This window comes from Psammomys obesus, unplaced genomic scaffold (genome assembly GCF_907164565.1).
Source record: "Psammomys obesus unplaced genomic scaffold, mPsaObe1.curated_primary_1811, whole genome shotgun sequence".
NCBI lineage: Eukaryota > Metazoa > Chordata > Mammalia > Rodentia > Muridae > Psammomys > Psammomys obesus.
Genome location: NW_026596034.1, coordinates 18,101,233 through 18,129,226, shown reverse-complemented (window position 1 = coordinate 18,129,226; position 27,994 = coordinate 18,101,233).

The window sequence follows — 27,994 nt, the reverse complement described above, 5'->3', positions numbered from 1 at the left end:
ACAGTGCATGGTGGGATAAATTAAGTATAAAATGAAAGAAGTAGAGAAGAAATTAATTTAAAAGTAACAGTTTCTGGTCATCTATCATGTTAACCTGTAAAAAGTGTGAAATCTATTTTGTAAGTGATGAGGAGAGTTTAGGAAGTTTGAGACACTAGAGTTGAGTAACAGTGATAATAGGAAGAAGAAAAACAAAGAAGATAAATACAGAAAGAAAATTAATTACCGAGAACATAGTATGTAGAAAAACCATTTCAGTATAACATTGTTTTTAGCAACTCAATTATTGAAAAAAGGAATGAATATTTGAAGAAATATTGGAGATGCAGGCCCAGAATACTGGAAATTGGGAGGTATCAGAGGGACCAAGATTTCATGATCACATTCAAATACGTATCATGATTAAGGACAGACTGAACAACATAAGAGTTCAAATTTTGAAAATATCAAAAAGTTAATCAGAACAAAGTAGTATTTTAGAGTCTGTATCTTACCTGATTTTAATACTTACTCTAGGTTACCTCATTGTTTTATATCTAGAACTTTACTTACAGCCTGAATGGTGATTGTGTAGTTTAAAAAATTACAGAACTGACTCTCTGGAATGGCTGGTGTCATGGATCAATCCAATAATAGTGGAAAATTCAGATTAGACATCTTCTTTTTGTATAGTTCTGGCATACCAGTTAAATTGGGTACTTCTTTTTCTTCAGTCTTCATATATAGGAAAAATACCTCCTTCTGTATTTTCGGTAGGATGTCCATATTCAATTCTAACAGATAATCGATGTTACTAATAAGAATGACTCTTTTTCTCCCCCTCTCATTCTCCCTCTTCCTTTCTCCTCCCCTTTTGCTGCTCTTTTCCCTCTGTGTGCGCATGCATATGCACACATATGCATTTTTTTTGTCTTTGTAGTTATTTCAGCTTGTACCTTATCTCTGCTGATACCTTAATGGTAGTGCTCTAAATTACGTCATTTCCATGTGCCAGCCGAATTATTCCCAGTTGTAATTGGACCGTGGCTTTCTGTTTAGATGGGAAGTGTTAACAAATATGAAATAGCCCTCGGATATCATTGATATAATCTCTGGAATACCGGAGAAAGGCCAATAATTTTGAACCGCTCTCATGTTGCTTTAACTATACAGAGCACAGTTGTGTTTTTGGGGAAACTCATGACTGATGATCAAGGAATGCAGACTGCCTGAACCTTACTGCATTTGTACAAGATAATTGATGCTGTATTTAGTGAGGATGTTTTTGTTCATTTTAGAAGTGTAACTCACATTAACATATAGATGTTAATTAGAAAATCATTGAAGACCTTTTATTTTCATGGTGAATATTAGTATGTCCTTATAACTTATCCCAGAAACTTGTGAATATAATCAATTTCCACATTTAATAATTAAATTGATATCTTGAACATGATTTCTATCTAACTATATAATTTTAAAAATTTAAAGACTTAGGAGGCTACAGCTGGGATACAAAGTAAATAAACTGTAACTAATATAAAAAAATAAAAATTTAATTAAAAAAGAAATGAAAATCACAAGAAAAATTTAAACACTTGTCTCAATTCTCTAGAAGCAAAGTAGAAACTGCACAGGGGATGACATAGAAGTAGAAACTGACACCTGGCTCACTGCATTCTTTAATTGTCTATACTACTGCAGAAAGTGTCATCCACACTTCTATATCACTTTGGCTTGCAATGCAACAGGTAACAGCTTGATCTTATTTACAAATTGAGAAGGAAATTCAACCAAAATGATATATATGTTGAGTTCTATAATCCCCATACTTGGGATAATGTGTACTGAATAATAAAGAAGTCACTTGAAGGAGAAATTATCCTCAAATAACATATAGTGCAATTATAATAAGAATGTCAATGGTAGTAATGAGAAAGATATTAACTGTTTCCCAAAATAGAGAAAGGGTGCAAGGGAAATGGGAGGCATGGAAGAAAGGAAAGAAGGAATAAGGACAAATGTGGGAGGGAAAAGGGATGGAAGGAGGTGAGAGGAAGCAAGAAGGAAGGGAGGGAAGGAGCGTAACTGAGAAAGGATGGGGAAGAGTAAGAAGGAAATAATGGGTAAGTAGTAATAGAAGCCTGTAAAGGTGGAGTGGGTGGGGAAAGAGAATGGGTAAAAGGAAGGAAGGGCAGGTTAGTAAGGGAGGGAGAGAAGGAAGTGAGGGATGGACAGATATTAGGAGGAAGAAAGGTAGGTATAGTGGTTTGAATGAAATCAGCCCACATAGACTCATAAAGAATGACACTATTTGAAAGGATTATGGCATTTGGCTCTGTTGGAGTAGTTGTGGTCTTTTTGCAGGAAGTGTACCACTGGGGATGGACTTCAAGCCACTCCCAGTGTTTTACTTTATTCCTGCTGCCTATAGATAAAGATGTTGAACTCTCAGCTACCTCTCCAGCTCAATGTCTGCCTTTGTGTTCACGTTTCCTGTCATGACCATAATAGGCTAAGCCTCTAACGGTAAGTAAGGTCACAATTGCATATTTTTCTTTATAAAAATTGTTGTCTCTTCAACACAACAGAAAATCTAAGAAAAGAGAGATAATGAGGGGGAGGAAGGACAGAAAAATAAGGGAGGAGAAAGCAAAAAAGGAGGAGGAAAGAGGAAGGGAAGATAGGTAAAGAGGCATGGAGTTGAGATACAGGAGAAATAATGAAGTAGAAAAGAAGCAGGAGAGGTAAGAAGAAGGTGAGAAGGAAGAAGGAAGGAAAGGTGAACATTAAGGTGGAGGGAGGGAGGAAATGGAGGATAAAAGTAGGAATGGAGGGAGATAGAGCAGAGGAGGAAAGGAGGAAGGGACGGAGGAAGAATGGAGGAGAAAAGAAGGAAGGCGTAGAGGTAAGAAGGAGAAAGGAATGATGAAGGAATGGAAAAAGGGTAGAGGAAATTAGAGAGAAGGAAGAAAGGAAAGAGAAAGGAAGAAATAAGAGAGAGAGAAGGAAAATAGGAAGAAGAGAGAGAGGAAGGAAGAATGAAGGCAGGAATAAGGGAAAGAATAAAAGAAAAAGGAGGGAGCAAAGGAGGAAAATGTGAGAGAAAAAAGAAGAGGGCAAGGAGAAGAGAGGCAGAAGTGAGGGAAGAGAAGGTAAATAAGGGAAGAAGGAAGAAGAAAGGGATGAGGGAGTGAAAAAGAAGATAGAAGAAAGAAGGAAAGACGGTATAAGGGAGGAAGGAAAGAGAAAGAAGAGAAACAAAGGGTTTGAAGAGAAACAGGAAAGGAGTGAGGCCATTGAAAGTTCCAGTTCTTACACAGATAATTAATCTATCCTCCCTGAGAACATCCACTGAAATATTGTTTTGTCTCTTTGCTTTTCCTTTAGACACTAGGATACATGTATGATTACTTATAATAGTGTTATATGGAGAAAGATTGTATTTATATAAAAGTTAAAATAGGCAAAGATACACTGGACTGATTAGATTGATATAAAGATAATACTAATGCAACAAAGTATGTGCTTACTAATAGTAAAATGTAATGACATCATCAAAAATGGACATTACAAATGTCATGTCAAGCTAACCTCTACCAGGTGATAATTAGCAGCCATTTCTATGATGCTGGCAATCAGTGACACTTGGTTTTAACTATAACATTATATATGTGCCATTCTTCCTGCAGAGTTGTTTCAAAATCTGCACGTACCTTTATTTCCTCTTTGGCATATGTCATACATGTTTCCTGTTGAGAAGAAAGAGGAAATGGTAATTGTCACTGCACCGTCTGCTAAGTATGGCCTTTCTCAGGAGAGCTGGTCAGGATTCTAGCTCCCTATCATCTGGTGAGTCAAGGCAATCTCACTCAACCTTCATCTGTAATTTTCTTCACTACAGAATTGAAACAGCAAAAGAATGTTGACTGTTTAAATGGCAGAGACAATACAATAAACAATACAAGTGAAAATGACTACATTAGCAACACTCAGTAATGGGAGAGAACAATAGGAATGTACATTAAAAAAACAATAATGGAGTTTGTCTCTCAGAAACACAAACTAGATTTCTGTTCAGTTGTTTTTATTATGTAAAAACTGTAAGCATATATGCAGTATCTTTCTTGTACTATGCTAACTCTAGGCCCTTAACTTTAGAGTTACTTAAATTAAAATATAAAACTAAAATCACACTCATTGCTTATTTTGGAATCTGCAACATTTGAGGAACTGGATTTATGCCTGGGTGTCAGGTGTAAAAACAGATGATTCTTAAACTTTAATAAATTCACTTTATAGTTGCTGCCCATCTGCTTCCACTACAAAGACACACAGGCTGTGTCTCTCCTCTGCTCTTGTTTTATATGACCGCAGGCTTCTATTCTTTGCAATAATTTACCAAACTAAAACATCTGACTACAAGAGATCTAGAGAATGTCTATTTGTACTTGTCCTGTGTCATAATTTGTCTCATGTTGTGTGGAATTAGGATGGCTAGGGTTATTGTTGTCATCCAGCTAAAGGGAAACATTTAATTTATATTTCACGAAAATGCAGTTCTGTGATTTACCATCGCATCTAAGTATAATTGTGTTAGTTCAGGTTTTCTGTTACAGAAACAACTTCCCAGAATGCTCCTAACTCAAATTTGACTGCACAGGACAAAGTTGCAGGGACAGATATTACATCCTAATATGAATGTATCTTATGAAGAGCAGCACTCAAAATATATTGTCACTGATGAAGAAATGACATTTAAAATATTCAGAGCCAGAAGCTAGTCTATCAAACTTTCTAAAACAATATAATAAATAACACAGAGTGGGTATCACCTGTGTGTTACATGTTTTAATCGTAGAACTCAGGATGTAGAGGCAGGCAAATCTCGGTGAGTTGCAGGCCAGCCTAATCTATATAGCAAGCTCCAGGCCAATCTGATCACAGAGATACCCTGTCTCAAAAAGAAAAAAAAAAAGTGGTATAATTCAAATGTCATCAATACAGTGTTAAATCAAAATGTCTTTCCTATTTGGACTGTATCAGCTATTGAGCATATATAATAAATTCATAGACATATATAATAAATCCATAGGTATAAAATACATGGAATGTCATTTATTAAAACTTTAGATTGAGATTGTAGAGACAGGTTGAAATATTGTACAGAGTAATATATTTGTGCTTGAAGTTTTATGTTACACATTCCAGATATCAATTAAAAGCCTATCAAGCATAGAAGAGAAAACAGTAATGTCTATTCTTTCTGTATTAAACTATGAAACACTGTTATAATTACACCCACAATGCTCAACATCATTAATCATTTTGAAAAAGAAAATATATGATAAAAATATACAAAGGAAAATAAATGCAAGATGCTTAAAATATACTGTTCTGACCCTAGTTCAGATGGAAGGGAAGGAGAACCTCCCCTATCAGTGGACTTAGAGAGGGGCAGGGAGGAGATGAGAGAGGAAGGGTGGAATTGGGAGGAAGTGAGGGAGGGGGCCATGGCTGTGATACAAAGTGAAGAAACTGTAATTAATATAAAAAATAAAAATATGGAAAATTACTGTTCTGATAAATGTTAGATCTATTCTTAAGAAAAGAAGCACAGGCCAGGTTGTGATGGCTAACACCCTTAATCCCAGTACTTGGGAGACAGAAGTAGGCAGATATCTGTGAGTTCAGGGCCAGCCAATCTACAGAGTGAATTCTATGAAAGTCAAGACTACACAGTAATACCCTGTCTCAAAAACCAAACAAACAAACAAATAAGCAAAAAAGCAAGCAAGCAAACAGACAAAAAACAGGAAACACAAAACATTGCCACACAAACTAAAGCTGGGAGAATTTATCTTCAGCAGGGCTAGTGAAGGAGAATCTTCAAACAGGAAGAGGATGGTTCATTAAGAACAGGTCACAAATCTACCATTTGTTGTATAGAAATTTTCTCTGAGATTGATAATACATTTAGAGTACTTTCTAGATATTTATCTTAGATAAAGAAATATAAATATATTCTTATACATGAATGTCTATAGTGGCCTTATTAATTGCACCAGAAATATAGAGACATGATTCATCTACGATTTGGTTTGTAGATAATGTTAAGGTCTCAATTTAAGGTCTGTGTGCCCCAGTATTAACAAGCTTAACATTGATTCATGTGGCAGCATGGCTGAATCTCCACATCCAATCTACTGAGCAAAATTTACTTCAGAAAAATTCCATACAATTCTACTCATATAGCAGTCCAAAGTCACATTTCAGAATAGAAAAATGATCTTTTCCCTGAGGCTCTGGGCCATTGGGGGAGTTGCTTACAAGAGAAATGAGAAAGGATTACAACTTGGCGGGAATGTTCTCAATGTTGATTGTAATAATGGGTATATTATGCATGTGTTTTCTAAATCTCATTGAACTATATACACTTAAAATTTTTAAATTTTATTACAGAAAAATTATACTTCCAATGGTTTTAAAAAAAAATCTGTTCGTCGACTATGGCATTTTTAGAGTGGGGCGGGAGCTGGAGTCCAAAATCTCTACACATTTTTATAATGTGCTATAAGGACTCTCTTCCTGCCTCTTGAAATATGCACCTCATTCATAGATCAGAATCATAGATCAGAAGCAATGAATACCGTCCTCTCCATTGTGGGGGATGAACAATAGATGTTTCAACAATAAGCGTGTTCTCTGTAAACTATCCCATCAGTGTCTCCATATCATGTTTCTCACTTTGGGCATCCTGAGTTTGGATTAGCCCCTCTGTCATACTTGCAATTGTGATGATGCAGCGTCTCCCACTTTCCTGCATTTCCACATCCTAGTGTCTGCTTTATCAAGACTCCCAGGGCTTTCCTGGCATTGTCCTTGTTTTGCAGGCTCCAATGTGAAGACCTGTTTGTAGGAACTAGCTTGGTTAATTTTAGCTTCCAGTAGTTTACTGACAAGACTGTTTAAACAGCACTGTATCCTCAGTCTCTGCTAGTCATGACAGGTACCCCCACAAGATGCCTTGAGGAAGTCATACAAAAGGTCAGATACAACTGCATGCCCTTCACCACATTAGATCCCACTCCTCCCAGCACCAGGCCCAATTATTCCTATTTTGAATGTCAGTGTCTTCATCAGCATTGGACAGCATAATGCACAATATACTAGGTGACAATTTTTAGCTGGCAGCAGATCTGATTACTGAGGCAAGTCTGAAATTAACTTTTCCTCACGCCATGTCAATTTTCCAAGTCATGTACAATTCCCTTTGTTATGCTATCCATTAATATCTCCACCACCAGTAACTGTGCTGAAATGGAATGCATTTTCCTGAAACAGGCATCCATCCGTGTCCTATTAGCTCTGTAAATAAAATGTGACATGATTTGATATTAACAGATACATTTATTCATTCAGGGAGCTCTTTATTCAATACAATATTTTCTGATTACACACCTACTATATATATGTGTGTGTGTGTGTGTGTCTGTGTGTTCACACACATAAGAGAACAAATTATGTTCAAAACGGTAATAGATGTAACCTGATGACAAACATGGAACACAGTAAGGCAGAAATCTTTGACACGTAATTACTAGGAACGACACACATATTCAAAAACATAATCAGCCTTGTAAGCAAAGGCAGAGTGCCTTTCCCATTTAAAATTAATTGTCCAAATTGTCCATGTTACAGCATGTTCTAAATGCTGTAACTGTTTTCAGAGATCAACACTTAAAAAGTGGTAAATGCTTAAAATCTCTCCATTGTCTGTCTATATTTAAGAAAATTCATTTGGCTGAGACCCACAGAGCTTAAAACCAAATGTTGTCTATTATCACATAATGAGAAACAAATAAGTTAAAAATCTGCTACTAGGAGATGTGTTTACAAAAAAATGTTATTTGACCAAAATTAACCAGAATGCTTTTCAAAAATGTTAAATCACGATTACTATTTTTTTTATGCCACATGCATTCAGAATTACTTCTTTACCATGATCCTAACTAAATACAATTAAAATGAGATCAATTTTACAACCTGGAAGATATTTTTACATATCAAGTGAGAAAATTCTAGGTTATTTAAATTCCCACAATCTCAGGAGAAAGAGCTATCTATTTTATAAGGTTAAAGGAGAACAGTGGACCAGGTGGCACAGCCTGATAATTCCAACACCTGGGAGGTGAAGGAGGAGAATCACAAGTTCAAGGCTAGCCTGGGCTGAGTAATGGAGACCTTGCATAAATTAATTAATTAAAAACATTACACATAAACTGAAAAGACAGTACCAGATCTATGTGAAATATGAAGTTTTCAGTTGATACTAGCTAGCAATTTTATCATCATTATTGTCTTTTGTATATGCTATGTATACAATGTATATGTGTATGTGTGTAAGCATGTGTATGAGACTGAGTTCTCTGATTAAGTTACTAGACTTTATGTAAGATAATATGTTATAGAATTATTAGTTAGTACTGTAAATTTGATAAAGGATATTCATGTCCTCATGTAAAATTTCACATTTTTACTAAAAGCAAAATTATTGGAATTGTTTAGCAAGCAATGCCACTATGACTCTAGTTCTGTAAAGCACAAAAATACCTTGCTTGTTTCTTTTACATTTCTGCCGCAGGAACTACTGTGTTTTCAGCAAACTCCACAGTCGGTTTTTGGAGAACATAAGAAGTGTGATGGTATACTTCATAGGGGGAATAGAGTCCTGCATGGAATGATGACACACACATACAATTCAGCAACCAGGAGGTTGAATCAGGATGCATGACAGTGGTTTCAAGGGATGCATAACAGGAGTGTCAAGTGAGTTGGGGCTGCGTAGTGAATTCCAGGACAGGCTACACTAAAAATATAAAAAAATCATATTAAACAAACAAAGATCAGCAATGAAAGAAATAAATACACATGTACAGGGATTTCTAGCAGGCAAAGGTAGCGGCTTTGCAAGCCTGAAGCTCTGAGTTCAAGCTTCCAAAATCAAGTAAAGGTGAAAGGAAAGAAGCAAATCACAGAAGTTCTTTCCGGGCCATAGTATGTGTATCCTGGTACACATGTGCCCATGAGCATCAAACACACATAAACAAACATAAGCCTAAACATAATTACAATAAGAGGAGGAGGAGGAGAAGAAAAAAGATGAAAAAGACTAAATATAATCATAATAATAAACAATAAGAAGAGAAGGAGGAGGAGAAGAAGAGGAGGAGGAAGAAGAAGAAAAAGAAGGAGGAGGAGGTTTGGCCACTGGTCACTATGATTATTAAGCTAATTAATTTATTCTTGGGAATAACTTAATCTAATCTAATTTCTTTCCTTTTCTTTTTGACTGTGGCTACTAGCAAACAAAACCGGACCAAACCAAAATAAAACAAAAACAGAAATAAAAACTCCTGAAATGACCAACCACTAACCCCTGCCACACAGGGCCAAAGTGATTCCATACCCTCTGAAAAGTTTCCAGAGCTTTAGGTCACACAACCACAGAAACTACCTGCAGCTGGCAAAACTGCCCATCTGCTAGAGCACGAGGCAAATTGCATTCAGGTGCTGCAGTCAGGCGGCGGCGGCCCCATATCTCCACACCTCGGACTGAAAAGAAAATACGTTCTTACAATATGTCATTGCTTTTAGCTTTATGTTTTCATTTTAATTGTTTAATATTCGTTACAGTTTATTAACTTTGTATCCCAGCTGTATTCCGCTTCCTCATTCCCTCCCATTCCCACCCTTCCTCCCTCACCTCTTCCCTACCCCATTCCAAGTCCGCTGATAGGGGAGGACCTCCTCCCCTTTAATGGGACCCTAGCTTATCAAGTATCTTCAGGACTTGCTGCAAAGTCTTCCCCTGTGGCCTGGCAGGACTGCTCCTCCCTCGGGCGGGGAGGGGCAAGGTCAAAGAGCCAGCCATTGAGTTCATGTCAGAAATAGGCCCTGTTCCCCTTACGAGAGAACTCACTTGGATACTCAGCTACCATGGGCTACATCCGAGCAGGGGTTCTAGGTTATATCCATACGTGGTCCTTGGTTGGAGATTCAGTCTCAGAAAAGACCCCTGTACCCAGATGTATTTGGTCCTTGTGGCGCTCCTGTCTTCTCCAGGTCATATTAACTCCCCCTTCTTTCATATGATCCCTGTACTCTGCTGAAGGTTTGGTTATGAGTCTCAGTATCTGCTTTGATACACTGCTAGGTAGAGACTTTCAGAGGCGCTCTGTGGTAGGCTACTGTCCTGTTCCTTATTTTCTCCTACATCCAATGTCCATCCCATTTGTCTTTCTAAGTGAGGGTTGATCATCTTCAAAATTCAATAATTCTCACTACATTTTCCCTCTTCTGTTTTAAGCCATTAATTGTGCTGTGTTTAGACAAATGCCATAGCCTGTGGTTGTTATTGATGATATATATCAATACCTTCCCCAGGATCATCTACCATTTCACCTGTTATTTCATTATGGGCTATCTCTAGGATTGCAGAAATGTTAATCTGAGTAGCCAACTGTTACACAAGACCTCTTCCCCATGAATTTCTGAGTATGTCAGCCACATATGGCCTTAACTTTCCTATTTGAACTTTCAGTCCCACACATTTAACCCATTGCACACTTTCTTTTATTTTACATAACTTTCCAATTCCTAGAAACTAGGTAGTAACCTTTTGAAGAAGCCATCCTGAATTCCAAGATTTTTGCAAAAATGATAGTTACATCAGCTCCTGCATCCATCAAATCTTCTATTTCATTACCATTTGCTTGCAACTTTAATTTTGGCCTCTGATCATTAACCATGGTTTGCCAGAACACACATTTTCCAGTACTCCCAAACTCTCCTATGTTTTTTCTACTGGAGCAGAAAGGGAAGCAGTAAAAGCTGAGCTATGCTATCACCTGTATTAAATTTCATCTCTCTTTTTATATAGACCTTAATTTCAATTTCTTTTTGAAATCTTCATTTATACTTCCAGGATGCAAAACGAATTCTTGGGAATTCAGTTTATTTCTTCCCGAGATTATCTGTACTGTCCCTGAGGGCAAAGGACAATAAACTTGAGTAGTTATTTTATAACATTGAGTTTTGGAGGATAGTGTTAAGATGTTTTTCTATGGACACGTCTAGAACAGCACTACACAGAGTACCATAAATTAAATCTGCAATAGTCAGTTGAGGTTTTTCTACTTGCTTATTATTTTCTGGCCAACAAGCGGCAAACAGCTCCTAATTTTTGCAAGATCCCAAGCCAGGGCCCAGAGATTAATTCCTGATAGTATGAAAGTATCTTGGATCTGCATTTTTTTTAAATCTTTTATTTATTTTTTATTAATTACACTTTATTCATTTTGTATCCCCCCATAAGCCCCTCCCTCCTCCCCTGCCAATCCCACCCTCCCTCCCCTTTCTGCATGCATGCCACTCCCCAAGTCCACTGATAGGGGAGGTCCTCCTCTCCTTCTTTCTGATCTTAGTCTATCAGTTCTCATCAAAAGTGGCTGCATTGTCCTCTACTGTGGCCTGGTAAGGCTGCTCCCCCCCCAGGGGGAAGGATCTGCATTTTTGAAACCAATGATAGCCTTACTTTTTCCTGTGCAAAGTACTATATTTCTTTCAGTTAATGCACCCCAGGCATTTTAATTAATTAATTAATTAATTGCACTTTATTCACTTTGTATCCTGAGTGTAGACCCCTCCCTTCTAATTCCACCCACCCTCTGTCTTCTCCACCTCTGCCCCTTCCCTAGTCCACTGATAGCAGATAGCAAAGGGCTTCTTCCCCTTCTATCTGACCCTAGCTTATCAGATCTCATCAGGGATGGCTGCATCATCTTCTCTATGGCCTGACAAGGCTGCACCCCCTCACCACCCAGGTAGAAGTGATCAAAGAGCCAACCACTGAGTTCCTGTCAGAGATAGCCCCTGTTTCCCTTACTAGCGAACCCACTTGGAAGCCTATCAGCTTCCTCTGAGCAGGGGTCTCTGTTCTCTCTATGCATTGTCCTTGGTTGAGGTATTGGTCTCTGCAAACTCCCCTGGGTCCAGGTTATTTGGTTCTGTTGGTCTACTTGTGGAGTTCCTGTCCCATTCATGTCTTTCTATCTCCCTCTTCTTCCATAAAGCTTCCTGCACGCTGCCCAAAGTTTGTCTATGAGTCTCAATATCTCCTTCAATACCCTGCTGGGTAAAGTCTTTCAGAGAGGAAGACTACTCTCCTGTTCCTTGTCTTCTACTACTTCTGATAGCTATCCTGTTTGTCCTTCTGAGTGAGGTTTCAGCCTTTTTCCTGGGGTCCTTCTTGTTGTTTAGTTTTCTCAGGACTATAGATTTTAATATGTTTATAATATAGTATAAGGTTAATATACACTTATAAGTGGGTGTATACTGTCCTTCTTTTACTCATACTGAGGATTCAGGATGATATTTTCTAGTTCCCATCATTTCCTGAAAATTTCATGTTTCCTTTGTTTTAAATTGCTATGTAGTGTTCCGTTGTGTAAGTATACCACAATTTCTCTACCCGGTCTTCAGTTGAGGGACATCTAGGTTGTTTCCACATTCTGGCTATTATAAATAATGCTGTTTTGAACATAAATGAACAAATGTCATTGTTGTATGCTTTAGTATCATTTGGATATATGCCCAGGAATGGTATAGCTGTATCTTGAGGTAGCACTACACCTAATTTTCTGAGAGAACACCAGATTGATCTCCAAAGTGGTTGTACAAGGTTACATTTCCACCAGCATTGGAGGAGGGTTCCCCTTTCTCTACAACTTCTCCAACATGTGACATCCCTTGCTTTTTGTTTTGTTTTGTTTTGTTTTGTTTTATCTTAGCCATTCTGATGTGTGTCAGGTGTATTCTAAGGGTTGTTTTGATTTGCATTTCTCAGATGACTAAAGATATTGAGCATTTTGAAATCTGAGGCTTTTGGTTTGGTCAGTCTTTTTGCAAAGTACCATATTTCTCTCAACTAAAGCTCCAGAATTTGGATATCAGGGCCTTGTAGCTGAAACTTAAACTATTAGCATGGTGCATGTTAGAAACAGTACAGGTTGTATCCATTCTCCATTTGTCCATAAGCATTGTTTGTGCCTTTAATGGTCTAATAATTTTGATATTAAATATTTGCATTTTTATATGCCAAGGTGTGTCAACACTCATCTTGCCCTAGGGTCTTATGGATTTGTTCACAGAAATAACTAATTATTTAATTATTATTAATATTAACTTTTAATTTTTATATTAATCACAGGTTATTTACTTTGTATCCCAACCATAGACCTGTCCCTCATTCCCTCCCAATCCCACCCTCCCTCTCTCATCTCCTCCCATGCCCCTTTCCAAGTCCACTGCTAGGGAAGTCCTCATCCCCTTCCATCTGATCCTAGCTTATCAGGTATCTTCAGAATTGGCTGCCATGTCCTTATCTCCCTTAGGGAGGGGGCAGGGAAATGAGCCAGTTATTGAGTTCCTGTTCCCCTTACTAGGGAAACCCACTTGGTTACTGAGTGACAATGGGCAACATCCAAGCAGGGGTTCTAGTGTATATCCATACATGATCCTTGGTTGGAGAAAGAGTCTCATACAGGGCCCCTATGCCCTGATATATTTTGTCCTTGTGGAGCTCCTGTTCTCTCCAGGTCATATTTTTTTAATTTTTTATTAATTACACTTTATTCATTTTGTATCCCCCCATAAGCCATTCCCTCCTCCCCTCCTGATCCCACCCTCCCTCCCCTTTCTGCATGCATGCCACTCCCCAAGTCCACTGATAGGGGAGGTTCTCCTCTTCTTTCTGATCTTAGTCTATCAGTTCTCATCAAAAGTGGCTGCATTGTCCTCTTCTGTGGCCTGGTAAGACTGCTCCCCCCTCAGGGGGAGGTGATCAAAGAGCAGGCCAATCAGATTGTGTCAGAGGCAGTCCCTCTTCCCATTACTATGTAACCCACTTGGAAACTGAACTGCCATGGGCTACATCTGTGCAGGGGTTGTAGGTTATCTCCATGAATACTCCTTGGTTGGAGTATGAGTCTCTGGGAAGTTCCCTGTGTTCAAATTTTCTTGTTCTGTTGCTCTCATTGTGGAGTTCCTGTCCTCCCCAGCTCTTACTATTTCCTACTTCTTACACAAAATTCCATTCATTCTGCCCAAAAGTTGGCCATCAGGCTCAGCATCTGCTTTGATAGTCTGCAGGGCAGAGGCTTTCAGAGGCCCTCTGCGGAAGGTTCCTAGTTTATTTCTTGTTTTCTTTGTCTGGCTTTCAGAGGACCTCTGTAGCAGGTTCCTAGGTTGTTGCCTTTTTTCTTCTTCAGATGTCCATCCCCTTTGCCTTTCAGGATAGGGATTGAGCATTTTAGTTAGGGTCCTATCTCTTGCTTAGTTTCTTTAGATGCACAGATTTTAGTGGGTTTATCCTATGTTGTATGTCTATATGAATGAGTATATACCCTGTGTGACTTTTTGCTTCTGGGACAACTCACTCAGGATGATCCTTTCCAGTTCCCACCATTTACCTGCAAATTTCATGGTTTCCTTATTTTTCATTGTTGAGTAATACTCCATTGTATAGATGTACCACAATTTCTGCATCCATTCTTCAGTTGAGGGGCATCTGGGTTGTTTCCAGCTTCTGGTTATTACAAATAAAGCTGCTACAAACATGGTTGAGCAAATGTCCTTTTTGTGTACTTGAGCCTCTTTTGGATATATGCTTAGGAGTGGTATGGCTGGATCTTGAGGAAGCACTATTCCTAGTTGTCTGAGAAAGAGCCATATTGATTTCCAGAGTTGTTGTACCAGTTTACATTCCCACCAGCAGTGGAGGAGGGTTCTCCTTTCTCCACAACCTCTCCAGCATGTGTTGTCACTTGAGTTTTTGATTTTGGCCATACTGAGGAGTATAAGGTGAAATCTGAGGGTTGTTTTGATTTGCATTTCCCTAATGGCTAATGAAGTTGAGCATTTCTTTAAGTGCTTCTCTGCCATTCGATATTCCTCTATTGAGAATACTCTGTTTAGCTCTGTTCCCCATTTTTTAATTGGATTACTTTGTTTGCTGCTTAGCAGCTTCTTTAGTTCATTATATATACTGGATATGAGTCCTCTGTCAGATAAAGGGTTGGTGAAGATTCTTTCCCAATCTGTAGGCAGTCACTTTGTTTTGATGACAGTGTCCTTTGCTTTACAGAAGCTTTTCAGTTTCATGAGGTCCCATTTATTGATTGTTGCTCTTAGAGCCTGTGCTGTTGGTGTTCTGTTCAGGAAGTTGTCACCTGTACCAATGAGTTCAACGTATTCCCCACTTTTTTTTCTAGCCGATTTAATGGGTTGGTTTTATGTTGAGGTCTTTGATCCACTTGGACTTCAGCTTTGTGCAGGGTGATAAGTATGGATCTATTTATATTATTCTACATGTACACATCCAGTTGGACCAGCACCATTTGTTGAAGATGCTATCTTTTTTCCATTGAATGGTTTTGGCGTCTTTGTCAAAGATCAGGTGTCTATAAGTGTGTGGGTTTATTTCTGGGTCTTCTGTTAGGTTCCATTGATTCACCATTCTGTTTCTATGCCAGTACCGTGCAGTTTTTACAACTGTTGCTATATAGTACAACTTCAGATCAGGGATGGAGATACCTCCAGAAGATCTTTTATTGAAGAGGATTGTTTTAGCAATTCTGAGTTTCTTGTTATTCCATATGAATTTGAGAATTTTTCTTTCCATGTCTGTAAAGAATTGTGTTGGGGATGCACATTGAACATTGACAGGAGTCTACGGAGCGCATTTGAAAGACTCTAACTAGCAGTGTTTTCAAAGCAAAGACTCATGACCAAACCTTTGGCAGAGTACAGGGAATCATAAGAAAGAAGGGGAGTTAGTCTGATGAGGAAAGGACAAGAGCTCCACAAGGACCAAATATATCTGGGCACAGGGTGCTTTCTGAGACTGACATGCAACAAGGACCATGTATGAAAGTAACCTAGAACCCCTGCTCAGATGTAGCCTGTGGTAGCTCAGTAACCAATTGGTTTCCCATAGTGAGGGGAATAAGGACTATTTCTAACAGGAACTCAATGACTGGCTCTTTGGCCTCCCCACCCCCCAAGGGAGGAGCAGTCCTCTTAGGCCACAGAGGAGAGCTTTGCAGCCAGTCCTGAAGATACCTGATAAAACAGGATCAGATGAATGGGGAGGAGGTCCCCCCTATCAGTGGACTTGGCAAGGGGCACGGTGGAGATGAGGGAGGTAGGGAGGGACTGGGAGGGAATGAGGGATCGGGACATGGCTGGGATACAGAGTTAATAAAATGTAACTGATAAGAAAAAAATAAAATTAAAATAAATAAATAAATAAATAAATAAATAAATAAATAAATAAAAAGAATTGTGTTGGGAATTGCATTGAATCTGTAGATTGCTTTTGTTAAGATGGCCATTTTTACTATGTTAATCCTACCAAGCCATGAGCATGGGAGTTCTTTCCATTTTCTGATATCTTTTTCTAATTCTTCAGAGACTTGATTTTTTTTTTTTTTTTTATACAGGTCTTTGACTTCCTTGGTTAGGGATACTCCAAGGTACCTTATGTAATTTGTGGCTATTTTGAAGGGTGTTGTTTCCCTAATTTCTTTCTCAGCGCTTTTGTCTTTTGTATACAGGAGAGCTACTGATTTTTTTGGAGTTAATTTTGTATCCGGCCACTTTGCTGAATGTGTTTATCAGCTGTAGGAGTTCCCGGGTAGAGTTTTTGGGTCACTCACTTATACTATCATATCATCTGCAAATAGTGATAATTTGACTTCTTCCTTTCCAATTTGTATCTTCTTGATCTCCTTCAACTGTCTTATTGCTCTATCAAGGACTTCCAGAACTATGTTGAAGAGATATGGAGAGAGTGGGCAGGCTTGTCTTGTCCCTGATATCAGTGGGATTGCTTTAAGTTTCTCTCCGTTCAGTTGGATGTTGGCTATAGGCTTGCTGTATATGCCTTTACCTTTACTATGTTTAGATATGTGCCTTGTATCCCTGATCTCTCCAATACTTTAAACATGAATGGATGTTGGATTTTGTCAAATGCTTTTTCAGCATCTAGGGAGATTATCATGTGTTTTTTTTTTCTTTCAGTTTGCTAATATGGTGGATCACATTGATGGATTTCTGTATATTGAACCACCCCTGCATTCCTGGGATGAAGCCTACTTGGTCATGGTGGATAATATCTTTGATGTCTTCTTGTATTCGGTTTGTGAGTATTTTGTTGAGTATTTTTGCATCAATGTTCATAAGGGAGATTGGCTTGAGGTTCTCTTTTTTTGTTGAGTCTTTGTGAGGTTTAGGTACCAAGGTGACTGTGGCTTCATAGAATGAGTTTGGTAATGCTCCTTCTGTTTCTATTTTGTGGAATAGTTTGAAGAGAATTGGAGATAGCTCTTTTTTGAATGTCTGGTAGAATTCTGCACCGAAACAATCAGGTCCTAGCTTTTTTTTTTTTTTTTTTTTTTTTTGGATGGGAGACTTTTGATGACTGCTTCTGTTTCCTTGGGGGATATAGGATTATTATTTGATTTACCTGGTCCTGATTTAGCTTTAGTAAGTGGAATCGATCAAGAAAATTGTCCATTTTATTTAGATTTTCAAATTTTGTTGCGTATAGACTTTTGAAGTAAGTCCTAATTATTGTTTGGATTTCCTCAGTGTCTGTAGTTATGTCCCCCTTTTCATTTCTGATTTTGTTTATTTGGATGGTGTCTCTCTGCCTTTTAGTTAGCTTGGCTAAGGGTTTGTCTATCTTGTTGATCTTCTGAAAGAACCAGCTCTTGGTTTCATTGATTCTTTGAATTGTTTTATTTGTTTCTAATTGATTGATTTCAGCCTTCATTTTGATTATTTCTAGCCATCTACTCCTTTTTGGTGTGTCTGCTTCTTCTTTTACTTTTATTTTAAGTGAGCCATTAAGTTGCGTGCATGAGATGTTTCAAATTTCTTCTTGAAGTCATTTAGTGCTATGAACTTTCCTCTTAGCACTGCTTTCATTGTGTCCCACAGGTTTAGGTATGTTGTCTCTTCATTTTCAATCAGTTCTAGGAAGACTTTTATTTCTGTCTTTATTTCTTCCCTGAACCAGCTGTCATTTAGTCGCAAATTGTTCAGTTTCCATGTGTGTGTAGGTTTTTTGTTATTTCTGTTGTAGTTGAGGTCCAGCTTTATTCCATGGTGATCAGACAGGATATAAGGGATTATTTCAATCTTCTTGTATCTGTTGAAGTTTGCTTTGTGACCAACTATATGGTCTATTTTGGAGAAGGTTCCATGAGGTGCTGAGAAGAAGGCAAATTCTTTTTTGTTTGGGTGTAAGGTTCTGCAAATGTCTGTTAGTTCCATTTGATTCATGACCTCTGTTAGAGATATTGTTTCTTTGTTTAATTTCTGTTTAGTTGACCTGTCCTTTGTTGAGAGTGGGAAGTTGAAGTCTACCATTATTAGTGTGTGGGTATCTATCTGTGCTTTAAGTTTTATCAATGTTTCTTTCACAAATGTGGGTGCCCTTGTATTTGGGGCATAGATGTTTAGGATTATGATGTCTTCTTGGTGGAGTTTTCCCTTGATGAGTATGAAGTGTCCTTCCCCATCTCTTTTGATTAATTTTGGTTGAAAGTCTATTTTATCAGATATTAGAATGGCTACTCCTGCTTGCTTCTTGGGTCCGTTTGCTTGGAAAGTCGTCTTCCATCCCTTTACCCTCAGGTAATGTCTATCTTTGTGACTTAGGTGTGTTTCTTGTATACAACAGATTACTGGGTTTTGTTTACACATCCATTCTGTTAGTCTGTGTCTTTTTATTGGAGAATTAAGTCCATTGCTGTTGAGAGAGATTAATGAACAGTGACTGTTAGATCCTTTGAATTTGATGTTGGCTGTGGTCATACGTTTGTGTGCTTGGTTGCTTTTTGTTTTACTGTAGTGAGGTTATTTATTTCCTGTGTTTTCTTGAATGTAACTAGTTTTCTTGGGTTGTATTTTCCCTTCTAGTGTCTTCTATAATGCTGGATTTCTTTGTAGGTATTGTCGAAATTTGTTTTTGTCATTGAATATCTTGTTTTCTCTGTCTATGAGGACTGAGAGTTTTGCGGGTTATAGTAGCCTGGGCTGACATCTGTGTTCTCTTAGGGTCTGCATGATATCCGTCCAGGCCCTTCAGGCTTTCATAGTCTCTGTTGAAAAGTCAGGTGTGATTCTAATGGGTTTGCCATTATATGTTACTGGGCCTTTTTTCCTTGAAGCATTTAGTATTTTTTTTTCTTTTTTCTGTATAATGACGGTTTTGATTATTATGTGGCGGGAGGATTTTCTTTTCTGGTCTAATTTATTGGGTGTTCTGTAGGCCTCTTGTATTCTTATTGGCTTTTCCTTTAAGTTGAGGAAATTTTCTTTAATGATTTTGTTGAAAATATTTTGTGGGCCTTGGTGCAGGGAATCTTCTTTTTCCTCTTTTCCTGTTATTCTTAGGTTTTTGTCTTTTTCTTGTCTTGAATTTCTTGGCAGATACATCTATTTCTTCCATTGTATCTTCCACACCTGAGATTCTTCCATTTCTTGTAGCCTATTGGTTATGCTCACCTCTGTAGTTCCTGCTTTCTTCCCTAAGTTCTTTCTCTCCACAATTTCTTCCATTTGTGTTTTTTTTTTTTTTAATTTTTCCAATTCTATCTTAAGGTCTTGAGCCATTTTGTTGGTTTCCTTCACCTGACTGTATTTTCATGTTTTTCCATCAATTCCTTCAGCTGTTTATTTGAACAATCCTCTGTTTCTTTTATTTCATTCAGTGATTTAAGCATTTCCTCTCTAAAGGCCACAAACTGTTTGGCTGCAGCTTCCTCTATTTCTTTTCATATTTTATTTGTTTCCTCTGTTATCTTCTTCATGAGCATAGATGTTAGGTCATCTTCTTGAATTTCAATTATGCTGGGGTGTCTAGGGCTATTTGCCCCTGGATAACTGGGTTCTGGAGATGCCATATTGCTCTGGCTTTTGTTGGTTGAACTTTTATGCTGTCCTCTACCCATTGGGCTATCTTAGGTGTTTGAAGTTAGTTTCTGGTTGTTCCTGGACTCCTGTGGTGGAGAGAATCCCTTTGGCAGGAAGATGTTTTTTTTTTTTTTTTTTTTTTTTTTTTCCTGAAGGAAGCCTTCTCAGCTTTTTGGGTATAGTCACTGGATGGCAGGTGTTTTTCAGGAGTTGCTACAGCTCACCTCAGGCATAGAGACCTGGGTGGTAACTGTGGTCCTTATTAGTCGAAAGGGCTCACCTCTCACCGGGAGAAGTCCTGGAGACAGCGGCCCTCCTGGGTTTCTTGCTGTAAATTTAGTGATCATCTGCTGTAACCTGTGTGTTCCGTGGTTTGGTCGGTTTTGTTAGGGATAAGTAGTTGCCTCGTGGAGCAGTATCTGGGGGTTGATCTCAGGGTTCACGGTTTTTTGTAGGTCTGTGGTTGGTACTCTGTGCCCCAGAACCCAAGAGGTAATCTGTGCCGGGTGAGTATTGCTCTCCTGGTAACAGCAGGCTTTCTGGAGCACAGCAGTTCCCTGGGTTGGACCAGTCTGTGGGACCTTTTCTGGGGATATACTGGGTTGCCTAAGTCCGTCCCCTTTGCTTCATTCCTTGTTCCTTGTGAGGGTTTCTCCAGACTCTGGTGTTTTGGGGCACACAGTTCTATAAGTAATGAGTAGTTGGTACAAAGCAGGTCTCTGGGCTGGTGGCACATGCGCCTGCCTGCTAGTCTGCAGGAGCTGGGTTCCCAATAACTCTGTGCTCCCTGCTTCTGCCCAGATCTTTCATGGCTGGGCATACTCGCCTGTCTGCAGTCTGAGGTCTCTGGTCTGCAAGACTTTCCCCAGGCAAAGCCTAGGTGAACCAAGCAGCACGGTTTCTTCCTTCCCTGTGGGGCCCTCTCCAGACTGAGATTCCTAGTCTCTGTTGCACTGGGGCATGCAGCTCATCTGTACGGGTACCTGCGGTCAGCAAGACTTCTTGGGAAAGACTGGGTGACCCGTGATCAGACTTGCAACTTTCCTTTCCTGTGGCATTTTCTTGCGACTGGGACTCCCAGTCTCTGGCAACCTTGTGCCCATCGATCAGCCTGGGAAAGTGATCGGGACGCGCAGGCATGCGGCCCCAGCCCAGAGACCCAATGCCCACGTTACCTGGTATCTCTTCTGGTTTCTGGCTGGGCGGCCGGAGAGTGGACCCGATTGATTCCCACGCTGTGGGAGCCTCCCCTCACCTGGGAAACAGGATCGCTGTAGTTTTAGGGCCCAGAGTTCAGTCTCCTGGTCGCTGCACAGAGAGTGTTGTCTTGCTTCTCAGACACAGTGCTCTACTGGCGCCACCATCTTGGCCCCCACTTCTCTCCAGGTCATATTAACTCCCCTTTTTATCATATGATTCCCTGTGCTCTGCCAAAGGTTTGGTTATGAGTCTCTGCATCTGCTTTGATACACTGCTAGGTAGAGTCCTTCAGAGGCCCTCAGTGGTAGGCTTCTGTCCTGATTCATGTTTTCTCCTACTTCCCCTTTCCATCCCATTTGTCTTTCTAAGTGAGAATTGATCATCTTACTCCAGGTCCTCTCTCTTGTTTATCTTCTTTAGCTGCACATATTTTAATATGTTTATCATATCTTATAGGTTTATATAAGTGAATATACACCATGTGTGTCTTTCTCCTTCTGGCATACCTCACTCAGGATGATCTTTTCTAGATCCTAACATTTGCCTGCAAATTTCATGATTTCCTTGTTTTTAATTGCTGCGTAATATTCAATTGTGTAAAAGTACCATAATTTCTGTATCCATTCTTCCGTTGATGAACATCTGGGTTGTTCGAAGGTTCTGGCTATTACAAATAAAGCTACAATAAACATGGTTGAGCAAATGTCCTTGTTGTGTACTTGAGCTTCTTTTAGATATATGCCAAGGACTGGTATAGCTGGATCTTGAGGTAGCATTATTCCTAATTGTCTGAGAAAGCACCAGATTGATTTCCAAAGTGGTTGTACAAGTTTACATTACCACCAGAAATGGAGCAGGGTTCCCAATTCTCCACAACCTTTCCAGCATGTATTGTCACTGGAGTTTTTCTTTGCCATTCTGATGGGTGTAAGGTGAAATCTCAGGGTCGTTTTGATTTGCATCTCTCTGATTGCTAAGGACGTTGAACATCTCTTTAAGTATTTCTTCATAATTCTATGTTCCTTTAAAGAGAATTCTCTGTTTAGCTCCTCACCCCATTTTTTTAATTAGGTTGCTTGATTTGTTGCTTTTTAATTTCTTTAGATATTTATATATTCTGGATATCAGCCCTCTGTCAGATATTGGGTTGGTGAAGATCCTTTCCCAGTCTGTAGGCTGTCATTTTGTTCTGATGACAATGTCTTTTGCTTTACAGAAGCGATTCAGTTTCATGAGGTCCCATTTATCAATTGTTACTCTTAGAGCCTGTGTTGTTGGTGTTCTTTCAGGAAGTTGTCTCCTGTGCCAATGAATTCCAGGCTCTTTCCCCACTTTTTCTTCTCACTGATTTAGTATATGTGTTTTTGTGTTGAGGTCTTTGATCCACTTGGACTTTAGTTTTGTGCAGGGTTATAAATATGGATGAATTTTCATTTTTCTGCATGTAGACATCCAGTTGGACCAGCACCATATGTTGAAGTTTTTTTTTCTTTTTTCATTTTTTTTTTTTTTTACATTGAATGCTTTTGTCTTCTTTGTCAAAAATCAAGTATTCATAAGTGTTTGGGCTTATTTCTGGGCTTTCTATTAGTTTCCATTCATCCACCTTTCTGTTTCTATGCAAATACCATGCCGTTTTTATTACTATTGTTCTGTAGTACTGCTTGAGATCAGGGATGGTGATACCTCCAAATTATCTGTTGTTTTACAGGATTGTTTTGGAAATTCTGGGTTTTTTGTTTCTCCATATTAAGTTGAGAATTTTTTTTTCAAGGTCTGTAAAGAATTGTGTTGGTATTTTGATGGGAATTCCGTTGAATCTGTAGATTGCTTTTGGCAGGATGGCCATTTTCACAATGTTAATCCTACCAATCCATGAGCCCGGGAGATCTTTCCAACTTCTGATATCTTATTCAATTTCTTTCTTCAGAGACTTAAAGTTTTTTATTTTTCAAAGAGGTCTTTCACCTATTTGGTTAAAGACATCCCAAGGTACTTTATGTATTTTGTGGCTATTGTGAAGGGTGTTGTTTTCCTGATTTCTTTCTCATACCTTTTTTCTTGGATATACAGGAGGGCTTCTGATTTTTTTTGAGTTAATTTTGTATCCAGCCATTTTACTGAAGGTGTTTATCAGCTGAAGGAGTTCTCTGGTTGAATTTTCTAGGGCCACTCATGTAAACTATCATATCATCTGGAAATAGTGAAACTTTGACATCTTCCTTTCTGATTTGTATCCCCTTGATCTCCTTTACTTGACTTATTGATCTAGCTAGGACTTCAAGTATAATGTTGAAGAGATATGGAGATAGTGGGCAGCCTTGCCTTGTCCCTGATTTTAGTGGGACTGATTTAAGTTTCTCTCCATTGAGTTTGATGTTGGCTGTAGGCTTGCTGTATATTGCCTTTACTATGTTTAGGTATGTGCCTTGTATCCCTGATCTCTCCAAGACTTTAAACGTGAATGAGTGTTGGACTTTGTCAAATGCTTTTTCAGCATCTAAGGAGATGATCATGTGTTTTTTTCTCCTTCAGTTTTTTATGTGGTGGATTACATTGATGAATTTCCATATATTGAACCACCCTTTCATGCCTGGGATGAAGCCTACTTGGTCATGGTGAATGATATATTTTATGTGTTCTTGGATTTGGTTTGTGAGTATTTTGTTGAGTATTTTTGCATCAATGTTCATAAAAGAGATAGGTCTGAAGTTCTCATTTTTTGTTGGGTCTTTGTGTGGTTTAGGTATCAGAGTTACTGTGGCTTCATAGAATGAGTTTGGTAAAGTTCCTTCTGTTTCTATTTTATGGAATAATTGAAGAGAATTGGAATTAACACTTCTTTGAAGGTCTGGTAGAATTCTGCTCTGAAGCCATCACCCCAGGGCTTTTTTAGAAAGGAAGACTATTGATGAGTGTTTCAAATTCCTTGGGGGATATAGGGCAATTCAATTTTTCTGCCTGATCTTGACTTAATTTTGGTAGAAGAAATCTATCAAGAGAATTGTCCATTTTTTTAGATTTTCAAATTTTGTGGCATATAAGCTTTTGTAATACATCCTAATGATTGGATTTCCTCAGTGTCTGAAGTTATATTCCCCTTTTCATTTATGATTTTGCTGATTTGGATAGTTTCTCTTTCCCTTTTAGTTCTTTGGCTACAGGTTTGTCTATCTTGTTGATTTTCGCAAAGAACCAGATCTTGGTTTCATTGATTCTTTGAATAGTTTTATTTGTTTGTAATTGATTAATTTCAGACCTGAGTTTAATTATTTCCAGCCATCTGTTCCTCTTGGGTGTATCTGCTTCTTTTTTTTTTTCTAGGGCTTTCAGTTAGGCCATTAAGTTGCTTGTATGAGATGTTACAAATTTCTTCTTGAAGGGACTTAGTGCTATGAATTTTCCTCTGAGCACTGCTTTCATTGTTTCCCTTAAATTAGGGTACGTTGTGCCTTCATTTTCTTTGAAATCTAGGAAGCCTTTAATTTCTTTCTTTATTTTTTCCCTGGCTCAGCTGTCATTGAGGAGCAAGTTGTTCAGTTTCTATGTGTGTGTAGGCTTTATGTTATTTCTATTTTTGTTGAGGTTCAGCTTTAGTACATGGTAGTCAGAGAGAATACAGGGGGTTATTTCAATTTTCTTATATCTGTTGAGGCATGCTTTGGGACCAGCTTATATTGTCTATTTTGGAGAAGTTTCCATGAGGTGCTGAAAAGAAGGTATACTCTTTTGAGATTGGGTGAAATGTTCTGTGGACATCTATTATGTCCATTTGAATTAGGGCCTCTGTAAGTGCTTTTATTTCCCTGTTTGGCTACTGTCTAGACGATCTGCCCTTTGGTGAGAGTAGGGTGTTAAAGTCTCCCATTATTAAGGTGTTCAGATCGATGTATGATTTAAGTTTTAATAATATTTTCTTTACAAAAGTAGGCTCTCTTGTATTTGGGGTATAGACTTTCAGAATTGTAATGTCTTCCTTGTGGGTTTTTCCTTTGATGATAATGTAGTGTCCCTCATCTTTTTTGATTAATTTTGATTGAAAGTCTATTTTATTAGATGTTAGGAAAGCTACCCCCAGCTTGTTTTCTGAGTACATTTGCTTGAAAAACATTTCCCTAGCCTTTTACTCTGAGGTAGTGTTTATCTTTGTTGCAACGGTGAATTTCTTGGATGCATCAGAATGTTGGATCCTGTTTCTGCACCCATTTTGTTAGTCTGTGTCTTTTCATTGGAGAGTTGAGTCCAAAGATGTTGATAGATAATAGTGACCAATGAATGTTAGTTTCTTTTATTTTGGAGTTGGTGGTCTTACTGTGATTCATTGCATGTTTTCTTTTAATTTTCGTAAGGATATTATCTGTATCCTATGTTTTCTTGGGTATAGTTATTTTCATTGGATTGGGGTTTTCCTTCTAGTATCTTCTGTAGGGTTGGTTTGCTGTGTAGAAATTGCTTAAATTTAGTTTCGTCATGGAATATTTTGTTTTCTCCATTTATGTTCATTGAAAGCTTTGCTGGGTATAGTAGTCTGGTTTGGCATCTTTGGTCCCTTATACTCTTCATGACACCTGCCCAGGCCCTTCTGGCTTTCATAGTTTCTGATGAGAAGTCTGGTATGATTCTGATAGGTCTACCTTTATATGTCACGAGGCCTTTTTCCCTTGCTGCCCTTAATATCTTTTCTTTGTTCTCTATACTTAGTGTTTTGACTATGATGTGACATGAGAATTTTTTTTTTCTGGTCTACTCTGTTTGGTGTTCTGTAGGCCTCTTGTATGTTTATGAACATCTCTTTCTTAAAGTTGGGAAATTTTCTTCTATGATCTTCTTGAAGATATTTTCTGGACTTTGGAGACTAGAATCTTCTTTTTCATCAATTCCCATTATTCTTAGATTTTACCTTTTTACGGTGTCTTTGATTTCTTGGATGTTTTCTGCTTGGGACTTTTCCGATTTTACATTTTCTTTGAGAAAAGTATTTCTGCAAACATACCTTCAGAACCAGAAATTCTCTTCCATTTCTTGTATTCTGTTGATGATGCTTACTTTTGTGGTTCCTGCTCTTTGTTCTACGTTCTCCAGCTCCAGAGTTTTCTATGTTTGTGTTTTCTTTATTGATTCTAATTCTTATTTTATGGTTTGCATTATTTCCTTCATCTGTTTGAATGTGGCTTCCTGTCTCTGTATGATGGTCTCAATTGGTTTGTTTGTTTATTTGTTTGTTTCTCTATATGCCACTAATTTTACCTCTACTTCTTCCTCTGTTTGGTTGGCTATATTTGTCTGTGCTTCTTTGAGAACTTTGTTCATCTTCTCTTTCTTTGCCTCCACTTGGGAGGTCAATTCTTTAAGAGATTTGTTCATTTCCTCTTTAACTGTCTGTATTGGCTTGGCTATTTCTCTGAGAGATTTGTTTGTTTCATATTTATGTGACTCTAATAACTGGATAAGCATATATTTAAGGTCATTTTCCTGTGTTTCTTATGAATTGGAGTATCCATTGATTTTGGGAGTTGCTGATTAAGCCATGATTTCCTGATTTTTGTTGGATGTGTTCTTTCACTTACCTCTGGCCATTTGCTTAACCATAACCTTCGCTGTTTGTTCTTGGGTACTGCAGTTCAGGTTGGTACCATCTTTCTCTGGCATCTGGCGAATTCTTTAGGGAGATGAGAAAGGTGCAATGGTTTCAGCATGTGCGTTGGTGCTTCAGCTGTACCTGTAGGAGGAAAGTCTGCAGGCGCAGAAGAACAAATGCAGACGAGTGTGTGCATGTGCATGGAATTTTGCCTTGAGGGACAGGGTGCTAGAGAATGTAGAGGCCTTCAGTGTGAAGAAGGGGTGCCTTGCAGTCACTGAAGGGGTCACTGGTGCTGAAATTATTGCAAACGCTGGTGATGATCATGTGTGGAAAGTCCCTGAGTATGTCAGTAGCCTACAGGCTACTGGTAATTGTCTCTAACTGAGCTCCAGGAGTTATTTGCCTAAACTCACTGGTATCTCCACAGAGCCAAGGTTCTTTGTTCCAAAAAACCCTCTGTTTCCCACAGTGGCTGTGTGGGTAGGAGATTTCTGATGTCTGGATACTAGCTTAGAAGCACCTTGGATCTGTGGCTCTGTAGGCACTTGGGGGTACACTTACTCTCTAGGAGATCAAATCGTAATGCATGGGGGTTCCAGTTGCAGCTGCAGAACTGGGGTGTCTAGGTGCCTGCTGGGTAGTCTTGGGTAGTTACTACTGTGGCTCGGTGCTTGGTGTACCTGGGCAGTTTTGCAGGTCCGCCAGACTTGGTGACTGCACAGCCACTGAGGGACTGAGCAGCTTGTACAGTCAGGCTCTGTGGAGTTGATAAGGCCAGCTGCTCACAGGTGTGGGACCCAGACAGGATTATACCATGGATCTCAGGCACAGGACACAGGTGAAGCTGGCTACTGAGGCTGAGCTGCTAGTATCCCTTCCTTTGCTGTCTCGGTTCTCAGACAGCAAGATCTGTGCCACTGGCACTGTGGCTTGGCTCCTCCAAGGGGGAGGGAGGCCCAAAGAAGGAAAGTGCCCCTCTCTTGTTCACAGAGAAGTCTGACCTGAATCAAAACGTTCTCTGTTTTTGTGGTATCCCCGTTTCTTCACTGAGCCACAATGCTGATTTTCTGATTTCAGTTACCCATCCACTCACCTATTTTAGAGTTTCAAATTCTCTGCCTTTCAGAAATGGTGAGTGCTGATCGCTGCCATCTTGGATCCCCCATGACTAATTATTTAAGAAAAAAAAAA